This window comes from Protopterus annectens, chromosome 1.part2, assembly GCF_019279795.1.
Source record: "Protopterus annectens isolate FY-2018-M chromosome 1.part2, PAN1.0, whole genome shotgun sequence".
NCBI lineage: Eukaryota > Metazoa > Chordata > Ceratodontiformes > Protopteridae > Protopterus > Protopterus annectens.
In genome coordinates this window covers 239,815,775-239,826,098 of record NC_056727.1, presented here as the reverse complement: position 1 = coordinate 239,826,098, position 10,324 = coordinate 239,815,775, and the positions used below count along the sequence as shown (strand labels likewise).

General features: G+C 39.8%; 1 pseudogene; it reads left to right on the top strand.

The window, feature by feature from the left end:
• Positions 1–201: 201 nt before the first annotated feature.
• Positions 202–953, top strand: LOC122792344 (annotated as a pseudogene).
• The last annotated feature ends 9,371 nt before the right edge of the window (positions 954–10,324 follow it).

Here is a 10,324-nt window from a genome sequence, read left to right as displayed (position 1 = left end):
TCTGAAGGATGTTGAAAATCTGTACAGTTGAGAGGTATGGTTCTAGTTCATAATGGTTCATTAAAATGTGAATATTCTGGTTGTCATTTGGCATTAGTGTGTAATCAGTCTGGATAACGTATCCAAAGGTTCCGATTCAGGAGTAAAGTTTCCCAGGCAACGTTTGCTAGACATTGTTGTAATCTAAGGGTGTCTATGTAAATGAACCAGAAAGAGTCTGGCTCTCATGTTCAGAACATTGTCATTGGTAACATGAGTAAAATGGAAATCCTTCTGTCTTACCCACTGCTCAGCCTTTGGAAAGAAGTGCCACCGTCATTTGTATGGTGTATTCCTGGAGTTGGAGTTTACGTCAGTATGTTGTACTCACTGAAACAGCATTTTTTCCTGGATCGCAGTCCTATGGCACTGGAGTCTGTGTTCCTGGGAGCTTTTGCATGGACAGTAGCTGGAGTATATAAGTTGCCAGTGACAGTAGTAAACCCGAGATATGAGAGTGGCTACTTCTGATATAAAAGTGTACTTGGACCTTTGTAGAACATTTATGTCACCAAAGGGTCCAAGGTATTATTCAGCAGGTTAACCACCACTATGCTGTGAGATGCACCTTTCTCTGGTATCTACTTGATATTCTACACCCAGGCCAAAAATAAATACCTTAAGAGCACTTTGATCCACTTCTAAAGCCTCTGCTAAACTTCAGTTGTGGTGTCTTTGCTGGTATTCTGGCATCCATTTCAACACAGCCTGCTGATGTAATCAAAACTCAGATTCAGTTACCTTTAGGAAAGTACCAATGGGCAGGTAAAGCAGTAATGTTTATCTTTAGGAATCATGGACTTCAAGGATTCTTTTTAGGGATAGTTCCTTGTTCCTTGCATCACACATTGGTGGCAGCAAAGGCGTGAACAGTTTATGAACAGACGATGACCAAAATGGGCCTTAGGTCTTGAAGGTCAGGAATTCAGGCTTCATGTTTGTGAAAATGTGCCAGCAATTGCACTTAGGACAGCAGAGGTGGCTCACTGTTACATGAGCTGAGGGTGTCTAGCAACTTGCATTGCTACAGAGACCATTGGGAGTAACTTGAAGCATACAGACACTGCCATTTTAGTTTTGTCCATTTGATGTTTTACTTGTACACAATGTAAACCACTGACATTATAGGTTTTATTTTGACCCAAAAGCATTCCAGAACTGGATATCTTTGAAATGGGCAGCTCCAGTATAGCAGGTTATCTTAATGCAAGTTCCAGGAAATGAGTCGGAACAAAGTAATGTTATCTTGTAAGTTGTAATATCTACAGGCTATGTTACAGAAATGTGAAATAACACAGTAAGCAAGCCTTTTACAGGCTTGAACTAATAACTGCTATGTACACATAAAAGTCTGTAGGGCAGGCATCAGCCAGTGAGAGAAACTAGCAAGTGAAAATTAAGGTATGTTTTTAAAACATGTAAAATGTAGTGACTTCCTGAAGAAGCATCAGCTTTTGATGTGCTGGGGTAATAGCATTTTGCATTTTAAATGTTCTACGTTGAATTAAAAAAAAATAATAATAATATGGTCATACATATGTACATCCATGTAAAGCAATGCATTAACATGGACATGCATGTAAATCTATATATGCAGATTACAATATACACTATTATCAAAAAGACTGGCTAGTTACAAATGCAAGATATGGGCAACCAAGGGATTCATGAATGTTGCTAATGAAAGCACCACCTTCATATATTCACTAATGGAAAAGTGAATGTCTAAGCAGTATGTAAAGGATATATGATCATATATACCAGTCACATAATGTCATACAACATGGTACAATATTTGCTAGCACATGCCACACACAAGGTCAATGTGATAGTGTAACAGCATGACACAACAAAGTTACATAAATTACATAAGCAAGGATCTGTAATATTGTTGAATGGACATAAGACAGCAACAACCAATACAGAAATGGCAGCAATGCATACACATGGATAACATGCAAATAAACACACCAGACTCACCTCACTGTGCTATGTGAGAACTATGGGAATAATGTATTATGTGAGTTGCTGTCATCCCATTTATGTATATACTGGAACAGCACAAGGAGAACAGTTGTGCCTCACTTGCATTATACTAACTTCAGCAGTCATATATGTCACATATAAGGCCACAATGTATTGGACATAACAGTATTATGCTGCACTGCCTACATAAGTATACACACACACGAACAACACACACACACACACACACACACACACACACACACACACACACACACACACACACACAGGCACACACATGCACAGATTTAAGGTGTAGCACTAATACCCATATGGAACAATGTATGCAGTCGTGGCAGTATGATTATGTAAATGATAATACTGGTTACAACATGTGTAATTTGGTAATATATGTCATACCGCAGCAGCAAAACAATGCTACATATAACGTGATATGTGTAGTGTACTCTATGACATATGTCAGAAAAGAATAACAGCAATATTTGATGTCTGCACAGTTGTGCCTATGCCATAAATAGCTGGATAAGGAAAACACCATGATGGCTGAATTACATAAGTGGATCACACAGACAATACTTATGGTCGTAAGGGGTCACCCTGATGGGATTGAAAATCATGAAAGATCTGTCTACAAAACTCCCAGAAGGAGTTATGCATGGCCTGTGCAATATCCTGAAAGAAGTTGCCCACCAGGTCACTCATCTGCTTCTTGAAGACATCTGTCATTACATCCCTGATCTGATCATGAAAATTGTCTCCCTGGCATGTTGGTGGACACCTTTTACAATGAGCAGCAGGAACAAAGGCACTTGCAGGTGCTGGTCTGTCATCATCATCATCATCATCATCATCATTATCATCTTCCACGTCATGGTATTCATCCTGGTCCTTGTTGTCAGAGTTGCCTTGCAGTGGTCTGGCACATCACTGCCTTCAGCATATGGTTGATGACAGCAACACAAAGGGAAAAACATTATATATACATAATAGGTACTCCCCCAAAATCAAAGATTAGATAACATGTCATACAAACTTACACAGTCGACATTATGTGTGTAATATTACAATACTGTATGATCTTATGCAACTGTAATACCATATGTGATGAAAGGCATAAATTCAATCTATAATAATAATGTACAAAATGGTGTGTAACACACATCTTACATACATTTACTGACATATCAGCTATCAGTATGTGTGCAAAACACATGTGCACACCACACAGACAGATATACCATTATTTCTCAAGAAAAGTATGCCATGCCACTCTGGCATGCAACACTGACATTCCAAAAGACTTGCTGCAGTGTAAGTTAACAGCGATACTGATGGTTTACCGATAGGAATGTGGCCTCTAGTGTAACCCAGTTGCTATATATGCCTTACACCAATGTCAGTCACAGACTCAGAGATAAACTTCTTAATTATGTAGACCACTATTTGTTACTCAATTTGTACATCACACATTTATGTTGAGGTGTCAATATGGCATTTATATTTCCAAAATAATGTATTATTATGTGCAAGTAATATGTTGTGTTGACATCCCATGAGTAAAATATGTTTGTTCTAAATATACTGTAAGAAGAACAAGCAATGGTAAACTTCACCACAACATTATATAAATTGGAATTGAAAAGCTTAGAGCAAATGGACAAACACAAGCACATCAATGGCATTTGACATTTAGAATGTTTGTGTATGATAGACACACAGACCCAACTGTCCCTTAACAAATGTATCTCTGCCACTACATACGTCTTTGTTATGCTGACATATGTACTTGCATGATTAAAACAATGTAATGATGATCATGATTATACTATGTAACAATTCAAACATACCAGAACAGCATGAGTGGCCTGTGGCACAATGCCAGGAAATGGTATTCAATTTTGTGTCAGACAAACCATTACAGTGCAGTTGTACAGCATTGAAGACATTTTAAACTCAAGTACATGCCAGTAAATATCAGCCAACAACATTAAGAATGTTGAAACAGCAGCAGACACCCATTTAATAATACAAGGGGCAGACTATGCACAACATAGCACTCACTAAAAACCAATGCCAGACAAACTTTGTTGGTACATGCTTTTCAAACAGCAGTAACAGTACAAGCAACCTATATGTGAAATATTCCTTTTAAAATCAATTTGACAGTTAAACAAACACAGATGTCTAACATTTAGATTATACCAGTAAAAATTGGATAAAGTCACATTACCCCCAAACATCATGTTGATTACACCTAAGACAACACTGAATTTATATACTCAATCAAAGACTATCACATCTACCTTGTAGTTGCATTATTGGTCTGGCATTAATATTAGCATGCCTGAAGGTCCAAAGAATAAACATTTAAACCTGAAGTTTTAACTACATTAGTAGTATTTCTGCATAAACAAAGGTGTACAGTGATGACACATACTTCTCCAACTCAGCTGCTACACAATCCTGTGCTAACACACAATTTTGGGCATGGTCTTTATCACCTGCAAACAGGAAAACAGGATGTATTACAGCAACAGAAGGATTGCTTTAGGTTAACAGATAATGACTGCTATGTACAGTAACAAAACAGTGAAATAATAATGAATATTATATGGCAGCTAGCCTTGACATGAAATACAATGTTGCATTTTGCACATTCAGTCACTGGCCTCTCATTCTCAATACTGTGCACACATGAGGATTACTGCAAACAAATTGCAGGAACTGAGATTCAAACCTACCACTGTTGAACCCTACCTGCCTGGCTAATCCATCTTGTTTATGATTGCATGGATTGATGAAAGTAAAAAACAAATCGCCTATATGAATATGCAGTGAAGAATTACACACAATAATATGTGAAGCTGAGTTTGTATAAAACATGACAACTAAAAGAAAAGTATAAGTGCTTCTGTGTGCTGTGTATTTGAACAACAAAAACATGCAATTGTGAGTGCATCTCAGCACACTGCTCATAGTAATAACACACAACTATAACACTTTAGATTCATAGTTTGCATTAAAACGTGACAGCACTTGAAACTCATAAGTACACATTAAAGGAATTACTGTTCATCTGTGGTATTAAATATATAAACATCATTTATATAGGAGGACACTCAATGTAAAAACTAATGAATTATAACATAATGTTGTGTAAGTCAAACCGTATCATACCTCTCAACTATACTGAATACCTTGGAATTTATCAATTTTGAGGGCAAAATAATGGGGTTCCACAAATTATCGAGTGGTCCCTTTAAATCCCAATTTTGCTTTCTTTCTTTCTTTACAGTTTTTAGTTACCACTGACATTATCATGTATCGTCAACATATCCAGAACATCAGCATCCTGCAGGGGGGAAGGCATGCATGATAATGTCAGAGTCATGAGACAGTGCCTCTGGATCTTTAATTTAACCAGTCTTCCCACAAGGTTTTGGTGTGTGTGCTATATATTCAGGGGGAATAAAGATTTAGATGCTGTTCAGTCTTCCACTTTTCAAGAACTGCACATAAAGTTAATAAAAGGAAAATTTCACATTCTGAATTAATGCACCGCTTATGTTGTTGTATAATCTCAATTTTCTCTGAAAGTTGCTCAACAGTCGAAAGCAAGAAATGTCTCTTGAACTTATCACAGAAGAATGGGTAAGCAGCTACTTTACTAATTTAAAGCTGTGGAAAAACATACAAAAACAACAAAAGACATTAAAAAACAAGGTAAAAAAAAAAAAAAAAAAAAAAACAAGCAGCCAGGGAAATCAAACTATTCAATTTTTAGTGCTTCCGTTTCTTTACAAAAGGAATGAATGGGCTTAAAATTGTACTGTTTGAGTTAGTTTCCCTGGCTGCTTGTTTGTTTTTTTTTTTTTTTTTTAGCATCTGTTGAAAAACAAACACTCCTTTTTCTGGTATATGTGTAGGAGCGGTGGTTATCAAAAGCAATAAAAAAGTTCTGACAACTGGTTGGTCATACGCGAGTGATTTTTACTAACTTGATAGAGGAAAGTTAAAGGTGTTTCTTTTTTGTCACACTTATATGATATAGTCTCAATTTGCTTATTTTATGGTGCTTATTAAATATATTTATATTTGAATTTTATGTTAGCAAGGCAGAATATCTTTATGTTTTGAAAGTATCAAGTGTCACATTTTTCTCCCCCTCATCACCAGCATAGTGTTAGTTAGGGGCCTGCATGTACACCATGATTTTTTTTTTTTTTTGGTAGAAGAAAATGTTTTGACCAAGAAAACTATGTATTTAACCCAAGAGGAATTTTTTTTTTTTTAGCTGGATTCTCAACATGTCTGATAAGTAATTTTTTTAAGGTATTATTCAACAGCTGATAGTTTTAATGGAAGCTGCAGTGATGCAGCGGTAGCATTGTTGACTCACAGCAAAAGGTTCTCCCATTCGATTCTCATCTGGAGCGCCTTCTGTGTGGAGTCTGCATGTCCTACCCATGGTCAAGTGGCATTTGAAAGACATGCGTGAATGGGCATTCCTTCGTTGAAGGTTGGGCATCAGGCTGGCACCTCAGCACTGTAAAAATCTACTGCCAATCATTAGCAGACCAGAGTTCCACTGTGGTGACCCCTAACTGGGAAAAAAAGCCAAAAGAAGAACAATTATGAGCTGACAGTTTTGGTGTTACTGGAAGGTGAGAGGAAAGTAGTTTGCAGTTTGAGAATATTGCATTCATTTTTAGCAGTACAGTTTATGCCATCTTTACAAGAAGCAGTAACATAACAGCTTTTCTTTTAGGTTCCTAGGTTCATAGGTGGGTACTAAGCTATCTGCCGAGGGCATTTATAAGCCTAGCCAGAGTGTGCCGGCTTTCACTGCCCCATTGATTAATTAACTGAGCATCTGTCAAGCAGAGCCAATGAAGTGATAACAGGGGTGTATTTTCTGTTACCCATCCACTCATCAAGGTTTCTCTTGAAGAGTGCTAGTGAGGGTCTCTGCCTAATGTAGATAGGAATTTTGTTCGAAAGCATGGGGAGCCTCTGTAACAGGAATTTATCCCTCCAGCATGTTCTATTTATTGTTGTGGTGAGGTTTAGCTCACTAGAGCGCATGGCTCGTAGTGACTTGGATTTCTATAGGTGGAACATGTCCATCAATTCTGAGTTGGACATGGCTTTGTAAGTCCGGCAGAGTTCACCTCTGAGTAAGCGATATGCCACTGAGTACAGCCAGAGTTTTTTCAGTCGGTCTGCATAGGACATATGTTTGAGGCCAGTAATCCTCTTGGTGAGGTACTTTTGTGGTCTTTCCAGCTGTTGGAAGTGTCTTGTGAGGTACATCCCAAATGGGGCATTGTACTCTATGATGGGTCTAATAAGTGATGAGTAGAGGAGTACTATAACCTCTTTATTTCTAGATGCGAGCCCTTTAGTAATTAGATGGGCCACATAGAAGGATTTCCTAACTACTTTGGCAATATAATTGTCAAAGGAGAGATTACTATCTACCTGGGTCCCCAGATCTCTTATTACTTCTTCTGTATTAAGGGGGCTGCCACCTATGTGGTAATTCGTGGGTGTTTTGTTTTTCCCAAATGGGATGACTATGCTTTTTTTGGCATTTAGCTTGAGGCCATGACTTTGAGACCAGGTGTCCATCTCAGTAAGGCCTTTCTGGAGGTCCCATGTCAGCCAGAGAGTCAATTATGGCTCCCAGTTTGCAGTCATCGGTGAACTTGGTTAGCCATAGTCCTCCTGTGTTTACCTGTACTTCTGAGAAGTATATGCCAAACAGTAGGGGTCCCAGGACCGAGCCTTGCAGGACACTACTTGTGACTGGTTTAGAGTTGGACCTGGAGCCTGCTATTCTTACTGTGTGAGTTCTGTCTGTAAGCCAGTTGGCAACCCATCTTGTGACGTAGGGGTTTATGTTCAGGCTGGTGAGTTTTTCTATAATACCTGAGTGAGGAATGGTGTCAAATGCCTTGGCAAGGTCAAGGTAGGCTGTGTGAACCACCTTTCCCTCATCTATGGCCTTGGTGACTGTCTCAAAGAAGTCAACCAAGTTTAGTAGGCATGATCTGCCCTTAACAAAGCTAAACTGGGTCGGATCAAGTGTTTGGAGGTTCCCAGTGTCTTTGTTAATGAGTTCCATGATAATGCACTCCAAAGCCTTGCAGACCAGGCTAGTCAGGCTTATGGGGCGATAGTTACCAGGGTCAGTTGTGGCCCCACCTTTGTGGAGCGAAATAACCATTGCTGTGTACCATTCTATGGGCACATGGCCTGTGGAGAGGCTGAGGTTGAACAGCGTGTTTAGGTGGGGGGTTAGTTTGTTCTGTAGTTCGTGCAAGACGCATCCTGGGACACCATCTGGCCCCATTGACATTGTGTTTATGTCTTTTGAAAGGGCTGTTTACACCTGTGCGTCTGTGATTTCCTGGACACTACACTTTTCTGGTATTGTTGTGGGCCCTTTTGGAGGTGAGAGGGGGGTAAAGTTTGCACTGAATCTATCTGCCAGGATGTTGGCAATATCAGTAGGTTCAGTATATTTTGTCAAAGATGAAAGGAAGCACCCACCAGGGCAATAAATATTTTGTGCTATTTTGCACTAGCTCAGAGCATATCTGTGAGTTGCCACTTAGATTCTTGACATAGCTAAAGAAGGCTTTGTGATTATCTTTCAAATCCTTGGCTATTTTTCTTTCGAAGTTAGTTTTGGGTGATTTTATGAGAGACTTTAGTTTCTTACTGATACTGATCAGGGATGTCTTTCCTTCTTGGGATTTGCTTTTTTTCTGAACTAGTTTCCTCCTTTTATTGTATAACCTGTTTATGGCAGGGGTCCACCAGACTGGTTTCCTTCTCTTAGAGGAGTGAGTCTTGGTTTTGCTAGGGATGGCATGATCCATGCATCCTTGTAGGTGCTCATAGAGTGCATTTGTAAAGGATTCTGCATCTTGGGCAGCTTTATCCTTTATCGTGGGGGCTGTGAAATTGACCACTTCTGTCTTAAATAAGGTGAAGTTTGCTTTAGAAAAGCTTTTCGCTGTGATTTCCTTGGTTGGCGGTGGTGGTGGGGTGTGGACATCCAGAATGATTAGTTTATGGTCTGTTCTTACCAGTGACAGGTTGACCTCCTGTGCGGAACACCTGTCGCCCATGTTGGTGATGACCAGGTCCAATATGTTTTCACCTCTGGTAGGGGAGTTTACCAGCTGATCCAGGTCATTTGAGGTAATAAATTCCAGGAAGCATTGAGCCTGGGAGTTTGTTAACAGTAGGGTAATTGAAATCGCCCAATATCAGGGTGTTCGGTAGGACCTTCATGTTTTTCAGTGCCTACAGAAAGGCAGAGTGGTGGCCCTGGGTCATGGAGGGTGATCTGTAGCAGGCCACTATTTGCATTGCAGATTTTCCCTATGTTAGTTGCACATGGATGATCTCAGAGGTATCATGCTGTGCCACTAACCTGGAGGTGTAAGTATCTCTGATGAATATGGATACACCCCCTCCTTTTGTGTTTCGGTCAGTGTTCTGTTGCCAGAATGTGTGGTATGAGTTGTACCAAGGTAGTGCTGGAGTGCTGTCTGGAGCCTTGAACTGAGGAGTGCTTCGAGCACATGCATTTTGAGATTTAAACTCCTAGTGTTGAGTAGCATAACCCTCATGTTTTTATTTGTGCTGTTTATGGAGGTGGGTTTGACTTTTGAGCCTTGCCTAAAAAAGGCACTATGGGGGCAGCAAGAGCCTTGGCCAGTATTCGAAAGCCTAGGGGTTACAGGTGCAAGCCATCTCTTGCAAAGCAATGTGGCTTGTTGAGCATGTCGTCCTAGGCTGACAGACACTGGATCCCCTTTGAATGACAACAGAAGCTTTGCCAATTGTTGAAATTGATCATTTTTTCTTTATACTGAGGCATCATTCTTGGTGAGGGCAGGATGCTCCTCAGGGTAAGGGTCATACCTGCCTGGGCTACATGATCAGAGAGCTCTTCCATGTCTCTTTTCATGTAGTCCAGAGAGGTACGTCTCAGGTCATTCACATCAACATGAACAATAGCAGAGTCATATTTGTACTTGTTCTGGAGTGACCTGAGTGCTTGTGTTATGTGGTGGATTCTGGCTCCCAACAGGCAGCTAGCAGTAACCTTCTCCTTATCCAGCCTAGTGAGTGGGATGTCAGTGTGCCTGACTATAGAGTCACCTATTACTAGGGTGTTAGGTATGTTATTTCGCCTTAAGGGCTGTGATTGTGTGGCACGTTGTTTTGTGTTTTATGTGTTATCTGGTTTGTGACGGGAGGTGCAGTTTTTTGGGTGTCT